Source organism: Cebus imitator, unplaced genomic scaffold, assembly GCF_001604975.1.
Source record: "Cebus imitator isolate Cc_AM_T3 unplaced genomic scaffold, Cebus_imitator-1.0 Scaffold331, whole genome shotgun sequence".
Taxonomy (NCBI): domain Eukaryota; kingdom Metazoa; phylum Chordata; class Mammalia; order Primates; family Cebidae; genus Cebus; species Cebus imitator.
Window position 1 is genome coordinate 1,498,854 of NW_016107646.1, and position 22,345 is coordinate 1,521,198.

The 22,345-nt window shown below is 35.5% G+C and overlaps 1 protein-coding gene and 1 pseudogene across 1 annotated transcript in view; one reads left to right on the plus strand and one right to left on the minus strand.

Annotated features, from left to right (window-relative positions):
• The window catches only part of VPS13B (vacuolar protein sorting 13 homolog B), an 829,147-nt gene that overhangs the window by 308,684 nt on the left and 498,118 nt on the right, over positions 1–22,345 (plus strand). The window lies entirely within an intron of this gene.
• On the minus strand, positions 8,735–17,029 carry LOC108286894 (annotated as a pseudogene).

Here is a 22,345-nt window from a genome sequence, read left to right on the forward strand (position 1 = left end):
TTCCTGGGTTCGAGTGATTCTCCTGCCTCAGCCCCTCGTGGATAAGATTATGTTTAACAAGTCTCAAGTACTTGCAAGCAGATAGAAAAATCATGAATTAATCAAGTTAAGATTTTTGTTAACCACATTGGTCTTTTTATAAAATGGCTATTTTATGCAAATAAGGAAACAGTTAATTTTTTTAAATCAATTAGGGTGTTTGAAATCAAAAGGTTCTTTGATATCTTCTGAGGAGTTCTCAATTTGTCCAGCTGTATCCTGCAGTAGAAGAAAAGTGTGAATTCATATACCTGAAAATTCTAGCACAAAGCAACCAGCTACCAGAGGAAAATCTACATTACGTCTCTTATTTTAGATTTAAAAATTTCGTAAGTTTGACATTCTACTCCACAATGCATTCTGCTTATCTCTCCTCCTCCTAGTTATTAGGTTAAGTTGTTCGTCTACTAAGACCTACTGTTCTTATTTTTTCATTTGACTTCTTCTTAGCTTACCATTATACATGCTTATATATATAAGTACCCTTCTTTGAAAGGTCTAGCTTATGATGATTTCTAAGATTCCTTCCAGTTGGGCTATATCTGGATTAGAGACTTCTAAAGTATTCAAACTGGTGAAATGTTATCTTTCCAGTTTTTATGTGAAACATATTGAGTGAAAATTTAATTCTCTTGGCTTTCTTTGTCCCTGTATTTTAGTTTGCGGCATGTTCTGAAAAAATGATTTCTTTCAATAAAAAGCAGCTATAGTATATTACATTCAGTGCTATTTTCAAGCATGTGTTTAATAGAATGAAAGATTATTAATTTTGAAAAGATACATTTTTAAGGTATTATGGAAGAACATTGTGGTGTATATATTTTGTTTTGACAAAATCACCTGAGGAAATGCTGATCAGAATTTTATTTCTACTTTTTTTTTTTACCTTGACATCCAATGCTTGTTTTTAGTAGTTCAAGGAAATCCATCTGCTTTAAGAGGAAAAACCCTGTTAATTCCAGATTATAAATAAAATTGAACCTATACAGTATTATTGCTACTTTCATTTTTAAAGCAACTTATTTCTTTCTGAGCCATCAGCTATAGTGGATTACGTTAAACATAACCACTTAAGCATTCTCAGTGAACTTTATCTTTCTGTTTTTCCTGCAAATATATTTCCTCTAGGATTTCACTAAACAGGGTCATTCTTATCATCTTGACAGATTCTAATAACAGACTGCAACACAGTGGTTCCAGCAGCAAATAAAAACAAAATAAAATAAATCATAGTGTTCAATATTCTTTTCAAGCATGGTATTTAGACAATCGCATAACATTTTGGGCCACATAATTCTGTCTTATATATCGTTGGATATTCCGCAGCATCCTTGACCTCTATACCCACTAGATACCAGTGGCACCCTTGGAAGTGTAATAACAAAAAATGTTTCCAGACAATGCTATGTTTCCTATGGGTAACAAAGTCACCTCTGATTGAGAGTTACTGTATAGAGTATATGTTTTGTTCTGTAATATACATTAACTCATTTGAGATGCCTATTTGGAGAGGCATGTCTTCCAAGGATTTTAGAAAATAATTTAATGTTGTCTTTGAATGTTTGAATATATTATTTGGTCTAGTTATTTTGGGACTACTATTCCAGAACACACTGGACTAGAATTGTTTTCTGTTAAAGTATCCCTTATTAAAACTTTCGATCATATATACAATGTTAAAAATATATAATATTAAAAAATAATATCCTCATTGCTATTATATTATGCCATTCATGGAGAATGAATGATGAGGCCAGTGATGGGTGTATGTAATTTTAATATTTTCTATTTGAAGGTTGAGACTTTGGATGAGAAAGGAGAATTCAGGAAATTAATCAAGTACTGAGTAAAGAACAGAATCAGAACAGGATTTTACTTTCTGAACTATCGCTTAATATAGTTGTTTCTTACCCCGAGCTAAAGCTCTTGGATTCTTTTTTTGTCTGTTTTTGAGACAGAGTCTCACTCTGTCGCCAGGACAGAGTGCACTGGCGAGATCTCGGCTCACTGCAACCTCCGTCTCCCCGGTTCAAGCAACTGTCCTGCCACAGCCTCCCTAGCAGCCAGGACCACAGGCACATGCCACCACACCTGACTAATTTTTTGTATTTTTTAGTAGAGACCAGGTTTCGCCGTGTTAGCCAGGATGGTCTTGATCTCCTGACCTCATGATCTGCCCACCTTGGCCTGCCAAAGTGCCCTGTCTTCCCTCACTCCTACTCCTAGCCTGAATTAATTGTTTCCTAAGTGCTTCCTCTTTTGTCCCTCAATTTTATATATCTAAACACCTATCATCTATATTTTAATTTTTAATTTCTTCTCACCTTCTAAGTTGTGGGATAATGGAGTGCTGGGTTGAAAAGTGAAGGATTTTAGAAGGACAGTATAGTGGTACCGCTGGCTACCTCAAGAAGTTATTTGATCTAGTCATTGTCGTCCACCAGAACTGAAATCCTCATTTCAGTGCTTTATCAATATCTTGTTCCTTAGAGGCTTATAGAGACTTTCCAAATACCCAGGGGAACATATTGTTAGTATGTAAAGCCATTAAGCAAAATTTTATTTCTTTTGTCCTCCTTGTCTTAAGGCAATTTAGGACTAATTTAGGTTTTTATTGAATTAGAGTATTAGGTAAAGTTGAGTCTCTTAAAGAAAATTCCTCGCATTCCAGGTAGGGATTGCTCCTTCGCCTTTCAGCTTCATTCTCATATACATGAAAATGTTCTCCTTCAGAATCACTGATTTATGGAATATCCATTGAATTTCCTCTAATGTTTTTAAAATATGCTTTTCAAAATAAGGATGAATGGTTCCATTAAACTTTTATTTATTTGGTTTGTGGCAGAGAATGAGACCTACAGAAGAAAAATTAAACTTCAGTGAAGAATGCTGGCAATTTACTTGTAGTTTTTAAATAATGGACTGGTCCTATAAAGTGCTTAGAAAGCCTTACTTAAGGGATCAACCTGTTCATTTTAAGTAGTGTTGCTGGTCATTGCATTGCTCACTAGTCATTTACTACAGTAGCTACTACATTGACAGTAGAACTGTCAGACTGTAGCAACACTACCTATAGACTATTTCTAGAATCTTGCAGTTTAGAGCTGAAGGGCACCAAGATCTTTTTTTAAGGAACATTTAAATAGACATGTTCTCATTAGCATAAAAGCCACTAGTAGTTTAATTGAAATATCAATTTAAAAATTCTGAATTGCTAAAAAAGTGATACTTTACTAGTAAATCAAGAAAGAAATTAAAATATAATCTGTAAGGGCCAGTTGGTTATATTAACAACATATGAAACATCTAGGTTGTATTTGTGTATTTTTGTACAAATCAATACAATAAAATTCTTAGTCATTTTTACTTTGGTGATGTGTGTTTGGTGTAGATTAAATTGTAAAATTTAAGAATGGAAATGAAATCTGAAAGCTGCTGCAAAAATAATGGAATTTTACTTAAAGTATTTTGTGTTTACATGAGACAGAAGAATACATTGGGTGATCTTAACAATGTTTCATAGGTGGGTGACAAGAAATTGTATTTGGATTTCAACGTTGTAACTACAGAAAGATAACTTTAGTAATTTAAGAGGAAGGAATACTTAACACAGTATAGTGTAAATTCTGTGTTGTTCAAGGGATTTTTAAAAATTTAAAATATCCCCGAATCATTTTTTTTTTTTTCCCAGCAACTTGAGCATCTTTGTTACAACACTTTGGCTGCTCCAGCAACATATGTTAGAATAGAGCTTTGTTTTTATTTATTGAAGAAAATTATGAATTTAATGGGGTTTCTTATAACATAGTGATAAATTGAATATGAGAAATTTGGCCAGTCTTATCTTCTGACATCCAAAACTATATTAGATGAACTCAGTGTAAGGACTTATTGGATCATTTAAATAATAGACTGTGACTTACATTTTTTAAGTATTTGTCTTGTGGTTCATAAAGAAAATGGCTAAATATTAAACGTGAGATAATTGGATTAAATGATTATTTTTAACAAGTCTCAAGTATTTGCAAGGGAAATAGAAAAATTGGGAAATAATGTTAAGATTTATGGTTACTACATTAATCTTTCCATACGTAGCCACTTTATGCAAGTAAGAGGAGTTAATTTTTGTTGTTGTTCAATCAGTTCAAGTGTTTTAGATCAAATCAAATATTCTTTGATACATTCTAAAGAGTTAATTCAGTACATTCTCTGAGTGTCCCAAGAGACGCAGTGTGGAAAGAATGTTTACAATAATTTACTTGTAAAGTCAATGCTACACTTACCCTGAATCCTTATTTCGTGCTTTATGTACAAAGGCTGTTCTTCAGAACATTCTTAAATGCACAGTACAGAAAACAAGATAAAAGTTTTAGATTAAGAAAAAAAAGCTTTATCCATTTTTTTCCCAGAGTTTCCTTAATAAAATTTCTTCTAAATTTCCCATATGCATTCCAATTTTTTAAAATATCAGGCTTTTAATAACATTTTTTTTTGTCCATTTATGTTGAGATTCTACTGGAACTGCATTAACCTCATGTTGATAGGAAAGGAAAAAAGTTGGCTCACATTTTTTTTTGTGGCAGGGTGGTCAAATATAATAGTGATGCTTATTTTTCTTAATGATGAAGTAGAAAAATGATTCCAAGGCCTACTTGGAGAAGAGCTTAGACTTCAGATACTGCTTTATCTTTTAAGACATGAGGGAGTAATCATAATTCTTCAGAAATGTAAGTATCAGGAATCTGTTTAAATAATAGTACTTTTGTCTATTTAAATAGTATTAGGTTAGTGACGGCTTTGTAATGAGAGTTTTAATTTTTGTAGTCTATATATTTTAGACAAGAATCTGACATTTAGAAATGTAACATTAGTCTTACACTTTAAAATTGTTTATATCTGAATGTGGTCAGGGACATGTAAAAGTTTTTGGAGAAAGATGTACATGAAAATCTGTTTCTGGAGAAAGATATGCATGAAAAGTAGAGGTCATATATATGGTGATTTTTTAAATTTTACTTTCTTTTAATTAAACATTTTTTGAGATAATTATGTAGATGCACGTGCAGTTGTACAAAATAATACAGAAAGATCTTATGTGTCTTCTTCTCAGTTTTTCTTAATGATAGCATCTAATAAAACTATAATATGATACCCTAACCAGAATACTGACATTGATAGAATACATAGATCTTGTTCGGATTTCCTCTGCTTTACTGGTGTTCATTCATGTTTGTATGTATTTAATTGTATGTAGTCTTATCACATATGTAGATTCATGTGCCTACCACCATAGTCAAGATAACAGAACAATTTCATGACTGTAAGAATCCTTTGTGTTATCCTTTTATGCCCACATTTACTTTCCTTCTGCTTCTTCCTCCCCATCCACTCGAACCCAAAGTCTTAACCGCTGGCAACTACTAATATCTCTATTTCTCCAATTTTGTCATTTCAAAAATGTTATATAAATATCCATGTAGTGTATAACCTTCTGGGATTGGCCTTTTAATTCTCTGAATGTATATATGTATATATCAGTGTCTAGTGTTTTACACAATGTTTTTGAAATCATTTGTGTTGTATGTATCAGTAGCTTATCGTTTTTAACTGGCAAATAGCATTCAATTGTATGGATACAGTACAATTTATTTCTTCATTCTACTGTTGATGGACTTTTGTATTGTTTCTATTTTGGGGCTATTGTGTTTAAACCTGCTATAACATTCTTTTACAAGCCTTTGTGGACATAAATATTCATTTCTACTGTATAGATATGTAGAAGTGGAATTGATATTATAAGGTAAGTGTATGTTTAACTTTATAAAAACTACTAGACCTTTTTTTCCAAGTGGTTATAAGACTTAACACTCCCACCAGCAATATGTGTTACAATGAGAATTACATTGTTCCCTTCATATCTTTGCCAATATTAGGTGTATTCATTTTATCTGTTTTACTAAGCTTGAAATGATATCTCATTCTTATTTTAATTTGTGTTTCTCAGTAACAAATAATAATCATCTTTTTTTTTATCTCTTTGGCATTTCAGATACCTTCTTTTGTGAAGTGTCTTGAAAGACTTGAAGGTCTTTTGCCTATTTTATGTCTGTGGTTTGTCTTTTATTGAATTGTAAGAGTTCTTTATATATTTTGAATACAAGTCAACTGTATTTGTGGAGAATATATTTTCTTAATCTTTTCCTTGGTTTTTCTTTTTCATAACAATGTCTTCTAAAGAACAAAATTTTAAAACCTTGGTAAATTCAAATTTATCATTTTTTAATGATTAGTGCTATTATGATTAGTGCTTTTTGTGACTTCTCTAAGAAATCCAGGATATCTTTCTATATTTTCCTCTAAAAACCTTATAGATTAGCTTTTCCCTTTTTTTTTTTTTTTTTTTTGTGGAGTTGTTGCCCAGGCTGGAGTGCAATGGCACAATCTCGGCTCACCCCAAGAATCTCTGCTTCCCAGGATCAAGCGGGAACCTCCGCTTCCCTGGCTCAAGTGATTCTCCTGCCCCAGCCTCCTGAATAGCTGGGATTACAGGCATACACCATCACACCGACTAATTTTGTATTTTTAATAGAGATGGGGTTTCTCCATGTTGGTCAGGGTATTCTTGAACTCCCGACCGCAGGTGATCTGCTTGCCTCAGCCTCCCAAAGTGCTGGAATTACAGGTGTGAGCCACTGCGGCTGGCCAGCTTTTACTTTTAATTCTATGATTCAGAAAATCAACTTTTATGAAAAGTTGTGATGTAGAGATCAAGTTTTGGATTTTTTTTCTCATTTGTTCATCCAATTATTAAAGCATCATGTGTTGAAAAGACTTTCCCCATTCAGTGCCCTGGCATGTTTGTTGAAAATCTGTTGACAACATATGTAAGATTTTATTTCTGGAATTCTATTCTGATTTATTAATCTGTTTGTCCATGGTCATGCCAGTTACCATGCTCTTGTTTGCTGTGGCTATATACTGAATGTTCAAATCTATTAATATGAGTCCTCTAACTTTGCTTTTAAAAAAAAGAGTATTTAAAGTATTATATATTTTTTTGTTTTTTTCTGTATATTTTATTATCAACTGGTTAGTTTCTATTAAAAACACCTGTCATAATTTTGATTGCGATTTCATTGAATTTGTGAATAATCTTGAGGAACAAAATGGATATTTTGACAGTATCGCATCTCTAATCCTTGAACATAGTGTTTCTTATCATTTTTTTAGGTCTTTTTCTCATGAGGTTTTTGTACTTATTTCTTGACTACAACATTCCATTTTCTTCTTTTTATCATCTGTTAGGGAACCCACAAAATATTTTTCTACAAGTATATATTTGTATTTCAAAATTTATATACTAACTGAGAAAATAAGATTTGAGTTCTAAGAATTGACAACCTTGATGGTATGTGATTCACATATTAAACCCTATTCTAAGCACATCATACTTGATTTTAGCTTTTATTTTGCCTAGCATATAAAAATGGATTCAGTGTTAGAACTAGTTAATGAAAACAGTGTCAAATTATTTTTTTACCTTATGTTTAAACATGAAAGCATTATTCCGAAATTCGGTATCTCTTAATTTTTTATATGTTGCAGAATTTTATTGTTTTGAAGCTTGGACATTCTTATATTTTTTAATAGTTAACAGAGATTGTTACCATGGTAACATTTTAGTATCTTTGATTAATAATGAGGTCCACTACAGGAAGACAAGTATTCTCCCACTCTATCTGTGGTAGATCAGTGGTTATTTCCTTTCCTTTTTATTATGAGGTATGTCAGACACACAAATAGAGAATAATATGAGTGTCACAGATCAAAAAGAAAGTCCATTTTTTAATTTCCTTGTGATCTTCTTTTCCCGTTCCACCATATCAGAGTTAGACACTATTCTAAAATTAGTGATTATTATTCCTGTGCCTGTAAATACTTTTAGTATATATATACTTGTATCACTTTAAAAATATTTAAGTTTCATATTGTTTTGCATGTTTTGGTTTGTTTGCTATTTGTATTCTTTTAAAAATTTCTTCTATACAGTATTAAGTTTGGAAGAGTTTTTGTATTAGGTCGTTCTTGCATTGCTATAAAGAAATACCTGAGACTGGGTAACTTACAAAGAAAAGAAGTTTGATTAGCTTACAGTAGGCTGTACAGGAACGTGATGCTGGCAGCTGGTTGACTTCTAGGGAGGCCTCAGGAAGCTTAAAATCACAGGGGAAGGTCAAGGCAGAGTAGGTGCAAAAGAGAATGGAGGGAGAGTGATACGTATGCACTTTTAAATGACCACATCTCATAAGAACTTACTATCATGAGGACAGTATGCAGGGGGATGGTGCTAAACCATTCATGAGATATCCACCCTGTGATCTAGTCACTTCCCCCCAAACCCCACCTCCAACACTGGAGGTTACAATTTGACATGAGATTTGGTAGAGACAAAGATCCAAACCACATCAGGTTTTTTTTTTTTTTTTCTTCAGTTTTTTCCCAAACAAGACAGGCTTTATTTAGGTCATTAAAAATAATGTTTTACAGAAAGGGAACCATAACATTGCACAACAAAGTATAGCTGTAAAATCTCAAACAAAAAATGCAGTGCTTTTTTTTACGTCACCAAAAATAATGTTTCACAGAGAGAGAACTGTTAGAAGCAAATGTGTAGCTGCAATTTTTTCCCCCCATCAATATCAATTCTCTCTAGAATACTTTGAGACTACTTTGTGGTTTCCAAGTATAAATAAAAACTTGTTGGACAGAGCTGCTCAGCCTCATCAATAGAATAATAGTTTGCAAAAAAGAAATTGTGTTTAATGCTAGCAAATAAAAAAACAATGTAGTTTCTGCTTACTAACTCCAACTTTTAGTGAAATGGCCTAACCTCTGTACACTTTCATTAACATTTCACTGTGAACACTGTTGCCCTTTTTTCCTGCCATGTCAGATAGCCTGCTTAGTAGCAGGTGTCTTGTCAGAACACTTTCAGACACCCAGGAAGTAATTCCTAACATAATAACTGCAGTTATGTGGGCAACTCAAACAACAGGAACCACCTCTGCCAGAGCCCTCAGGTGGGCATTGCTTTTGTTGGTGGGGGTAAATAAGACCCACGCCTTGTTAGTTGGAACAGCTGGAACCCAGAGTGCAAAGCTAAATGGAGTAGTTGTTGTTACAGAACCATCAACACTTTAATAAATTGCCGGTGCGGGTCGGGGGAGGGTGGTTCTAGGTGCTGTAATATGCCTAACAGGCAGCAACATAAGCCTACTCTGGGAAGAAGTCATCATGGTAATCTGCTAAAAACTGGAGAAAGTGATCAAAGTGTTTCAATAAAGCCTTCAGATTCTTCTCAGATTAGGACATCTTTCCAAGGATTTCTGGAAGTTTTACCAGCAGTCAGAGCCAGTGTTGTGCAATGTAAATGTGAAGGGGGTGGAAGTGGCTGGTTACCTGGGTGGTAATTATCAGGCACAAGCTTCCACGAGAGGACCTCATTTATTTCATTAGTTCTTTTCCCTTCAAAGCCAGTAAATGCAGCACGTTCTTCCTTGCTAGGAGGCAGAGGAATAATTGAAGATGATGCACAGGTGTTTTCCTCTCCAGGTGCGGGAGCAGCCTGCGCATGCTGGTTGATGTGGCCTCCTGCTAGCACTTGGGCGAAGTGATGCCTGTTACCAGCCAGCCTCTTGCAGTTGGTGGTGTGGCACATGGACTGCCTCAGACTCTGCAATGTTTCCGGCTTGGCTTTGCGCCTTTTGTGGGTGGCTGGTTCAGCTGTGGCTGTCTGACTGTCTGTGGACTGTGGTATGGATGAATTCAACAAAGGTGGGCTGGGAGAGAGCTCCCCTTGGCTTCTTTTAGTGTCTGTGGTGCTTTCCTTTATTGAAAGAACAGATGAAGTCACCTTTTATACTGAGTTTATTCCCATGGATAGAGTAAAACTGATGGGGGAATGTAATCAAAGATTATTCTTAACCCAACCACCATCTCCTTACGAAGGTCAGCATTCTTTTCTGCTGGGATATAATGCACCTTTATGTTGGCGTGCCGCATAGTATGATGGTGGCAAGGCCTCTCACTGGCTGAAAAAGCTTCGTTGTTAGCAAAACCCTTCTGGTAGAACTCCAAAATCATTACAATGTTGGTCTGTCATGGAAGTTTCATTAACTGTTTCCTCCTGTTAATGTAGTAATGATCACCCTCAAGCTGCCTGTTCAGAACTTCAGGGATTTCTATAGTTATTATTCTTTCTTCCTTTTCCCTTTTTGTTTACAGCTCCAGTTCTTTCACTTCAGTCTCTTCTTTAGTAACGCTTTCTTATTTTTCATCATTGTCTTCACTGCTGTTGGAGAACTGCTTATTGAATTTTCAGCATTTTCAACTTTGTCTTCAACTGGGTGGCTTTTTTAGACAGAGTTGATGCCAGACAGCCTGCAGCGCTTCTTTCTTACTGTGCGTCTCAGGTGAGCTTCAGCTTTTCTTGCCAATTTATGCTCTTATCCATGATTTGCACCTGTATTATAGTCCACATGATGTTTGGCTGCCCATCTATCACAGCTTCTGTTCCAACTGTTAAAATGGATTAGATATTCTGGGATCTTTCTGCCTCTTTCATCTTTCCCACCAATAACATCAGCAATCTGGGTTGAACCTCCAGGCGTGCCACCATAGCTCACGTGGCACTGGGCCACACAGGAGAAGAAAAGAATAAAAGATTTAACGCAAAACAGAGACTATAGTTAAGAGGCCTCCTTCACTGGCTGCAGGGCCAAACGGCAGTCTGGACTGTACAGCGCAGGCATTAGGCTCCTGACTGGGGCTGGGAAAGTTTTATATTTTAAGGTCTACAATTCTTAATTCAGGCAATTAATTGCTATATAGTAATTTCAGTTTTATGAACATTATACTGCAATTTATTTTTATTGCTGATAATATATTTTTAGAATTTGGTAAATCAGTTTTGCGTTGTATACTCTATTATTTAAAAATTACTATTATTTTTAATTGACAAATCATAATTGTATACATTTATGGGGTACAGCATGATGTCTTGATATTTGTATACAATATAGCATGATTAAATCAAGATAATTAGCATATCTGTCATCTTGTTTACCTATCCTTTTTCATGGTGAGACATTTGAAATTTACTCTTTGTTATTTCAAACACATAATACATTATTACTGACTTTAGTCACTTTACAATAGATCTCAACTCTTAATGCCTCCTCTGTGCCTGAAGCTCTGTACTCTTTGATCAAGAATTTTCCATTCCTTCCCTCCACACCTTTCTAGCTCCTGGTAATCATCATTCTGTGCTGCTTCTACAAGTTCAGCTTTTTAAAATTTCACATACAAGTGAGGTCATATGGTGTATCTTTGTGTGCCTAGCTTATTTCACTTAGTATAATGTCCTCCAGGTTCATCTATGTTGTTGCAAAATGACAAATTTTTATTTCCTTTTTATTTTTAAGGCTGAATAGTAGTCTATTGCATATATATATAGCATTAAAAAAAATCAGTTTATCCATTGATGGCCATTTAGGTTGATGCCATACCTTGGCTATTGTGAATAGTGCTGCAGTGAACATGGCAGTACAGATATCCCTTTGTCATATTTATTTCAGTTCCTTTGGTTATATATCAAGAAGTGGGATTACTGGGTCATAGGATAGTTTTATTTTTAGTTTTTTGAGAAACCTCCATACCATTTTCCATAATGGCTGTATTAATTTACATCTCTACGAACTGTGTAGGTTTTCCTTTTCTCTGCATCCTCACAAATAGCTGTCGTCTTTCATCTTTTTGCTAAAAGCTTTTCTAACAGGTATGAGGTGACTTCTCCTTGTAGCTTTAGTTTGCATTTTCCTATTGATTAGTGATGCTGAGCATTTTTTTCATGTACCTGTTTGCCTTTTTTTGGTAGGTCTTCTTTTGAAAGACACAGATAACAAATGTTTAGGTTTATTGCCCATTTTTCAATCAGGTTGTTTTCTTGCTATTGGGTTGAGTTCTTATATATTACCCCTTAACAGATATATGCTTTGCAAATATTTTCTTCCATTTTGTAGGTTATCTTCACCTTGTTAAGTGCTTCCTTTAAAGTGCTTTTTAGTTTGATGCCATCCATTTGTCTGTTTTTCTGGTTGTTATTGCCTGTGCTTTAAGTCACAGAATACAAAATCAACATACAAAATTAGTAGCATTTCTGTGCACTGATAACAAACTATCCAAAAAGGAAATTAAGAAAGCAATTCAATTTACAGTAGCAACAAAAAAAAAAAATAAAACACATAGGTATAAATTAAACCCAGGCAATGAAATATTTTTTCAGTCATTTAAAATTGTAAAACCATTCTGAAGACTATAAAACACTGATGAAAGAAGTGGAAGAAAACATAGATAAATATAAAGATATCCTGTATCTATGGATTGAAAGAATCAATATTGTGAAAATGTGTGTACTATCCAAAATGATCTACAGATTCAATGCAATCTCTATCAGAAGTCCAATGTCGTTTTTCACAGAAATAGAAAAAACAATTCTTAAATTCTTATGAACCCACAAAAGACCCCCAAATAGCCAAAACAGTCTTGACCAAAAGGAACAAAGTTGACGATATCCAATGCTTTGATTTCAAAACATAGAAAGCTATTGTTATCAAAACAGCATGATACTGGTATGAAAACAAATACATTGATTAATGGAACAAGTTAGAAGACCCAGAAACAAACCCACACATTTATAGGCAGTTGATTTTCAACAGAGGTGCTAGGAATGCATGATGAGGAAAGGATAGTCTCTTCATTAAATGGTGTTGGAAAAACTGGCTGTGCACATGCAGAAAAATGAAATTGGATCCTTATCTCATACCATATACAAAAATCAAGTAAAAAATTGATTAAAGAAATATAAAACTTGAAACTGTAGAACTGCTAGGAGAAAACATTGGGGAATGCCCCACAATATTAGTCTAGGGAAACTATACTCTGTTTCTTTATGTGTTTTTAAATTTCTCTTGGTCTATACTTAAGTTGAAATTGCTGAGTTATAGGGAAGGTGTGGCTTTTACTTCACTGGATATTGCCAAATTTCTCTGAAGTAGCAGCACCAAATTATATTTCCATTAGAAGAACAAGAGACTTCTTGTTACTTCATACTACATTTGCAACCATATTTGCATTGTCAGACTTACATGAATTTTTGCAATCTGAATGTTAAGTCATTGCAGTTTTATTTTGGTTTTCTCTGGTTACTAGTTTAAAAAATATATATTTGAAAAAAGAATTTAAACTTTTTAAATTTCAGGTTACTCAGCTGTTTCATGTTTCTTTTTTTTTTCTAGTGAGGTTTTCCTCATTGGTTTGTATAATTTTTTGTATTGTGGATTCTAATTCTTGCTAATTATATGTGTGGCTTGCTTACCAATTTTTTATATAATGAGTTGTCATGCATGGGAAATTTTAGTATTAAAGTACCATTTTTTTCTCTTATGATTTAGGTTTTGTGTGCCTTATTGAAGAAATCCTTTTCTACCTTGAAATTTTAAAGATATTCTGCATATTAAATATTTTCAAGTTTTCCTCTTTTCATTTAGGAATTGAGTCTCGCCTACCTTATCCTTTGGTGTTAGGTAGGGACCCATTTTTTTCCTTGTATGTATAATCAGTTCTCTTTGCAGCATTTCTTGAATAGTTTATGTTTTCTCCTTAACCTACAAAGCCATCATTGCTAGGTATTAGTTATCTAGGTATGCATTGCTCTGTTTCTGAGCTCTTTGGTCTGGTTCCTCCCTGTTTCCTCATTTGTATACCAATGTCTTAATTAGTGAAGTGTTGTATTTCTTGGTGTCTTCTAGAGCAAATCTGCCCACCTTAACCTTCTTTTTCAAAATCAGGTGTTGACAAACTATTTCTAAAAGGACCACAGAACTATTTTAGGCTTTGTAGGCCATACAGCCTTTATTGCAACTATTGAATTCTGTCATTGTAGTGCAGCATCAACCATGGGCTATGTAACGCAATGACTTTGGTTGTATTTTGTGTAACGTTCACATATACACATTATTATATTTTTTTCTTTTGTTTTTGTTTTTATTCAATCATTTAAAATTGTAAAACCATTGTAGTTTGTGAGCCATATAAAATAGTCAGTAGAACTTTGTTGGTTCATCTTTACTGAAAATTGCCTGTGCTATTTTTTATACCCCTTTTCTTATATATACTTTTTGTGAAGTTATACTTCTTATTTTCCTTACATGAGCAAAAGGTTATTTAAAATCCTTCAGTCACCGGTGAAATGAGTAGGCAGGAGAAAAAGTTCTTTAGGTGGTAATCTTGTCATCAGAAATAAATACAGTTGCATGGAGCTGCTCAAGATCTGAATCAAACTGAAGACAGGAAGGCAAGGGACTGAAAAATTATTTTAAGAACCCCTCCAACCATGAGTCATTCTTCAGGTCTGGGGAGGAGAGGGCGGGAAGAAGTGTTTAGCCATGCCACCTTAGAGCAGAAAGCCATAGCTGGATCAGATCCAATTCTCATGACACACAAGTAACTATAGTTGTGACACCTGAGCTGTATCCAGGCAGCAGAGTGAGCAGGCAGGTGGGCAGGGAGAGCAGTACTACAGCTCCTCATTCTGTTCAGAGCACTGCCAGCATGGAACCATTGAATCAGAGTCTTAATAGAAGTTTGTGGTTATGAGGATGGTTTCCTGGATCTTCTTGGAGTGCTTGATGATAAATTTCAGGGGGCTTGCCAGGGCAAAGCCTTTCCATCCTTCGATGGTGAGATTACACACAGGGTATATCTTGTAGTTTATCATGTCAGCAAAGGTAAGGGGCAGAAGGCTGGCTTCTTGAGGTTCGTTTCATGGATCCTGGTGAAGCTCTTTGTGATACTGCCCTGTCTCCCAAGGTGGCCGGATCTAGTGCTGTATTCTCCCACGGCTTGCCACGGCTCTTATCATTGATAACCATCCATCTGATGCCATGTTCCTTAAAGTAGTGGGCATTCTCCTGGTGATAGCGTTACCCAAGGAGTTGGCATTTATTGTTTTCAGTGTTTATGGCACCAATAAGCAGGTTATTGGAGATGTTATACTGGTGCCCCAATAACTTGAGCCATATGCCAACATTCAAAATGTAGTCAGTGGGATGCTTTCTTTTGGTTTTTTTGTTGTTGGTTGAGATGGAGCCTTCCTCTGTCACCCAGGCTGGAGTGCTGGAGTGCAGTGGCACCATCTCGGCTCACTGCAACCTCAGCCTCCTGGGTTCAAGTGATTCTTCTGCTTCAGCCTCCTGTGTAGCTGGGACTACAGGCGCCTGCCACCATGCCAGGCTAATTTTTGTATTTTTAGTAGAGATGGGGTTTTACCATATTGGCCAGGCTGGTCTCGAACTCCTGACCTTGTGATTCTCCTGCCTCGGCCTCCCATAAGTGCTGGGATTACAGGTGGGAGCCACTGCGCACAGCCCCTTTTGATTTTTATAAGGATCTGCAGATCTGTAGCTCCTCCAGGTCTTTGCCATCCCACTAGTCAAAAGGCTTCAGGAGCTGTAGGCACTTGTTGGATGTGCTCATATCCACCCCCTGCCCACGATATCCTTGGGGTGAGGGTGATGATAGGTGTCCTTTCTGGGGTCAACTCTGCTTAGGGAAGCTTATCTGCATTTGGAAACTCCAGTTTGTACTTCTTGCCATACATGGTTTTCAGGAAGTCAATCTCTTGGTTGAAGTTGATGGTGCCAGAAATGGCCAGGGCTGTGAGGGTCTCTGGGGACATGATGAAGACATGGGCTTCAGGTTTGCTTTATTGCGGCCTGTGAAGTTCCTCTTGTAGGAGGTGCTGATTACATTTTCTCCATCTTTATTATGTCCTCTCTGTTCTACTGGCAAATGTAGGGGCCATGGACAGTGGCCAAGACAATGCCTACCATATCCTACAGGATCTGTAAATAACTATTATGCTCAATATTGGTGTAAATCCGCCTAGATCCCAGTGCTATGGTGAACTGTGACTTGGACTGGAGCCTATGAGCTAGCACGTGCTTGGCCATAGCTGTTGAGCATCTGATGTTCTCATAGCTTGAGTTGGTACTGCTGTTGATCAGACCCACTTTGATGTCCAAAGGCCATCTCTCCTTCTCCATTACAGTACCTACTTCTGCCACAGTGTGGGCCAAGTTGGGGTACAGGGCCCATTGGCATGTGGCTTCAACTTGTTGAGGTTAATTTTTATCTGTCATTTATAATGGCAATCAGGGTCAGGTACCAAGTGATCCTTGATTTTATCTTTGATTGGCCTTGTTTCCTTAGCCTGTCTTACTCAGTTATTTCTTCATTCTCTGGTTCTAAGAGAACACGGAGGCCCCCAATGTCTACACCCATGTTCAGATTATCATCATTCCAGTGTATGAGATGGACTCTATGCTAGGCCCCTTGTACTCCACAGTATGTGTGTGCCACTTTCAGGATCACATCTCTGTGGATCAGATCTAGCTTAAGATTGTGCCTGTCAGCTTCACCATTCATCTTGTGGCACTTCAACTCGTAAATAATTTCAGCCATGCCATCCACTACATTAGCCTCCCCAGCTCCAATATATATGCCCACTACTACTGAGGTGTGGGATTAGTGGAATAAGAAAAATCCTAGTGTGTATGTAGCTTTCAAGAATGATCTGGTGATTGATGATTGATTCTAGGTCCAAGCTTCTAAAAGCCCACATGATAGTTCACATCTGCAATTGCCAGGGAATTATACTTTCTGGTTTATGCCCTTGGCCTGGCATAGACCTTTCTTTCCCCTGAGCTGAGTCTTGTCTGATGATCACAGTGGACGGTGGACGATACGGCCATTTGGGCACCTCTCTGATGATGACCTGCACTGTGGCCATATGGTCCACGGTATCTTGAATGCCTACGTAGGTACATCTTTCCCTGCTCAGTTGCCTGGGGTCATCTAGGTATCCATACATGATCTCCAAGAGGATCAGAGGCTGGTTCAATCATTTAACATTCTTAATGTTCTTCTCTAGCGGGTCATAGTGGATATACTTGTCGACTCCAGTTAGCTCATGGTCACCTTGGCCTTTTGGCATAGGATTGATGCTGCATGATATTTCTGTACACTGGAGGGCTTTCTGCAACAGGGTCACTAACAGAGTTTGCCTGCCATAAGAGTTCTCTACTTGGTACAAAAGTCAATTTTATGGCCTATGTTTTTAAGTTGCTAGCAAAATAAACTCTCTAGCCCATATTTAGCACATTGCATTAGTGATTATAGATGAAATCAATATTGTTAAAGCAGTCATGAAAATAAACTTTTCAGAAGACATGCAAAAGTTATTTGTTTTACCTCTGCAGTGCTAAATAAACATCATGGGCATAAATTAGATGATGTTAGTTTCCCTGTGGAACCATTTAAAACAACTATCTATTCTAAAAGTCAAATGTGGTGATTTTGATCAGAGAATTAGTGTTGGTATTAACATTTTAAAGTTTGCTTTAAATGATGTAACATTGGTCATATTATTTTGTCTTCATGGAATAATAAAGTACAATCATTACTTACAGGGAGGAACCACCTAACAAATGCCTTTATTTTTCAGTAATTTGTAGTGTTTTGTTTGTTTTGTTCTTAGGTATAAATTACTTGTTTCCTCTCATGATTTTAGTAATACAATGTTAATATATAGTTATAATTTTTTTTTGAAACACGCATGAAATTAGAGGAATTTCTTTTGTACCATGAAAACATGCAATCAGTTGTCCACCTTTGAGTATTATTCTGAGAAAATTTATGACACTTCAATTATGTCAGTTTTTTATACTTGAAATGGATTACTTCCTGCCTCACGAAAAGGAGAATATATATTTTTAAAGGATATGAGACATTTTTCATATTTGAAAATAGCATGCTTTTTCTTTCTTTTACTACTTAGACTAACAGTTTCTTATTGGAGGTACAATTTAAGATCTCCCACAAATATCCCAAAAACTAAGTCTAGAATCCATAATGGAGAAAATTATGTTTAGGACAGTATGTATCTTATGATTAGAATTGTCAAGTAAAAATACATGATGCCTAGTTAAATTTGAGTTTGAGGTAAACAACCAATAATGTTTAGGACATGCTTATGTTGTTAATCTGAAATTTGAATGTAGCTGGTCATCTTGTATTTGTATTTGCTAAATCTGGCAACCCTAATTATGATTCAGTATTAAAAAATATAATTATAGATACTTTTTTTTTTTGAGACAGAGTCTTGCCCTGTCGCCCAGGCTGGAGAGCAATGGCACGATCCCGGCTCGCTGCAACCTCCACCTCCCAGGTTCAAGCAATTCTCCTGTCTCAGCCTCCCAAGTAGCTGGGACTATAGGTGCCCACCATAACACCTGGCTAATTTTTGTATTTTTAGTAGAGACAGGGCTTCACCATATTGGCCAGGCTGGTCTAGAACTCCCGGCCTTGTGATCTGCCTGCCTTGGCTTCCCAAAGTGCTGGGATCACAGGCGTAAGTCACTGCGCCCAGCCAGATACATACTTTTCTATAATCCTTGAAAAAAGTCTTCAGGAATATGCAGCAGAATATTAATGGTGGTTGTTTCTGGTAATTAGAGGGGAGGAAGGAAGATTTTAAATACTTTGTAGTCTCTCCATTGTCTTAATTTATTTCAGTATATGTATATTTTTTATACTTAAGTCACTTGTTTAACACATTTTTGGTGGAGTGGTAAAGATACAGTGGATGACAAAAATAAATAGAAATATCTGATACATAACCATCATAGAGCATATGAGTGAACATATATTTCACACATATAAATTACAATTGCAGTAAACATCACAAAAGAGATACATCAGTGTTATGAGATTGTACAGTCAGAGGTTATTGTTGGTTTGGACGATCGCAGAAAACTTTCTTCAAGAAATGAAGTTTGAGATTAGATATGAAGGAATTTGTATAGGCATTAACTCGGTTAAGAGGATGGCTTTTCAAACAGAATGAAGGTGGAGAAATAATTTGGTGAATAGGAAGGAGTAAAGCAGGGGAGATAGCTCCGGAGAAAGCAGTGCAAGATAATGCTGGAGAGAAACATAGGGGCCACACCATGTGGAGACTTGTGGTCTATGTAAGGTTTCAGGTTTTCATCTTTAAAGCAATGGTAAGCCATTGAAAGGGGCAATACTGGTGTTAGTAGGATCAGAATGTGTTTTGGAAAGATCATTTTGGTTGCAGTGTGGAGAACTGGTATGATGGGTAAGTGTATACATGAGAGTGAGCGTTGGTTGACTAGTAAAGAGAATATCGTAGCAGTTCCTATAAGAGAGAGAAATAGGAGTTTGATCTTAATAGGGAGGTTTTATGATAATTTAGGAGGTAAAATTTTCAGGATTTAGTGATGCTGTTGATATGCAGCAGTCAACAAGTGAGAAGTATTAAAGATAATATCTGAGTTTCTGATTTGCACAAAGATGCAAGTAAAAATAATACAGCCAATAAAAAGTTAAAAATAGTTACACAGATAAGTTAACAACTAAGATGAAATCACTTAGGATTCTTAAAGTGAAACTCTATATGATGGCAGGAGTTAAATGAATCAGGATTGTAATATGAATATATATATAATATGTAATTATAATAGGTATATGTAATATATGCAATATGAATTATATATGAATCATGAGATTATAATATGTAGTATTTTGAATTCCCTTGAAATTAATTAAATTAATTTTATTTAGTACTGTTCATATTAAAATAGATATAATTTTAAATTAGTTTTTAAATTATAAAAAATTTTAAGTATTTTTAAAATGAAAGAACCACAGTAATGGTAAATAAAAAATAAGACGTGGAGCTTTTCTTTTTAACTTTTCCCAGGGAGACTTTCCTTACCTTTTATAATTTATTTTATGAAGAAATAGATTTTTGAATTGAAAATGCTGTTCAAAAATAAGGCCATTTGTCAACTAATCAGTACCTAAATGTATCTGTTCTCTTGTTTATGTTTATTTTACAGTGTTTGTAGCCTTATGTCAGGTTTCTCTGTCTTTAGTTAATCAATCCCCTTCACTTATCTATCTTTTCCTACACAGATTCTGATTAGGTAATTCCTTTGCTTCAGAACCTTTTATGGTTCTTAAGAGCTAAGTTTAAACTTAAAGTTTTCCAGCTATCACCTTCTTGACCAGTTTATATTCATTTCTTTTCTCCTTCTGAGAGAGAGAGAGAGAGAATAAGAATGTGTGCATGCGCATGCTATATTTTCATGTCTTGGTGACTTTGAATGTGTTTACCTTTCTTTCTGGAATCTCTTTTCAGTCTGGAAAATACTGACATGATGAAACCCCATCTCTACTAAAAATACAAAAATTAGTCAGTAGTGGTGGCGGATGCCTGTAATCCTACTACTTGGGAGGCTGAGGCCAGAGAGTCGCTTGAACCTGGGAGGCAGAGGTTGCAGTGAGCTGAGATGGCACCATTGCACTCCAGCCTGGGCAACAAGAGCAGAAATATCTCAAAAAACAAAACAAAACAAGACAAAAACCAGTTTTTTTTCTTTTAAGATATTCCAAAGGGTAAACCATAAAAAATTGTATGTAATAATAGCATAATTTGATTAAATGTATTTTCTTCCAGACTTTAAGTTCTAATGAATTTACTTAAAAGACCAGGCGTGTGGCTCACGTCTGTAATCCCAGTACTTTAGGCCGAGGCAGGCGGGTCACCCAAGGTCAGGAGTTCAAGACCAGTCTGCCAAAACTGACAAAACCTGGTCTCTACTAAAAACACAAAAATTAGCCGGGTGTGATGGCAGGTGTCTGTAATCCCAGCCACTAGGGAGGCCTCAGCAGGAGAATTGCTTGAACCCAGGAGGCAGAGGTTGCAGTGAGCCAAGATTGCGCCACTGCACTATAGCCTGGGAGATAGAGTGAGACTGCCTCCAAAAGAAAACACAAAGAACAAAACAAAAAAACTTATAATAATTATATATATATTTTAATAATTACATATATAATATATACTAATAATTATATATAATTATATATATTAATAATTATATATATATATATATATATATATATATATTTTTTTTTTTTTTGAGACAGAGTCTCACTCCAGACCCAGGCTGGAGTGCAGTGGCACAATCTTGGCTTACTGCAACGTCTGCCTTCTGGGTTCAAGCAGTTCTTGTGCAACAGCTTCCCAAGCAGCTGGGATTACAGGCATGTTCCACCATGCTTGGCTAATTGTTGTTTTTTGTTTGTTTGTTTGTTTGTTTTTTGTATTTTTAATAGAGAAGGTTTCACCATGTTGGCCAGGCTGGTGTCGAACTCCCAATCTCAAGTGATCTGCCCGCCTTGGCCTCCCAAAGTGCTGGGATAACTGGTATGAGCCATCACCCCTGACCAAACTTACATTCTTGATAGTCAACCATGTATCAATCATCGGAAAAAAAAAAAAAAAAGCTGATTAAAGCATAGCAGATGTAGTGACCGTATTCTAAGGAAAATTGCATGACTGAAACCTATGTGGTGAAACATTTAACCATGTAGAGTTAGAAGAAACCTCAGTACTCTAATCCTTTGACATTGTGGAGCAGTATGTTGTAAAGGATTAAAGCATTATTAAATATTTAGGACAAATAAAAATTGGTTCATCAATTTTGAAGGCATATCTTATATGTAAATTGAAGTGCTCATTTGAGGTGATACATTCTTACTAGACCAGACAGACTTCTTTAAAAAAAAAACCAACAATACATAGCACTTGTTTGCTCATGGTATCATTTATTAACAAAAAATAGCACTAGAGGCATTCCTGGATCTGTTTATTGCCATTCCATTTATTTGACATTAACTTTCACCAAAATTCTATTCTTCCCCCAAAGTGACTGAACATATTTCCAAAGAAGTCTTAGATTTCATAACCTTGATGAAGGCTCTTTACTGATTTGTAGCAGTGAAGACTATTATGAAAAATAAAATAAAAACTTTGAAGACTACACTGTATTATTATATAATATTGTCTATGATTTTATGTCATTGTGTTTTGCATTCTATAAAGCTTTATGGTATATAAATGTGTCATTTATAATTAAATATGGTGGAATTGATTTCCAAAATTATCAGATCCATGATTTACAAAATAACTTGTTATATTACCCTTCTCCTTTTTTTTATTATTTTTATTTTTTTATTGTACTTTTAGTTCTGGGGTACATGTGCAGATCTTGCAGGATTGTTGCATAGGTACACATATGCCATGGTGGTTTGCTGTCTCCAT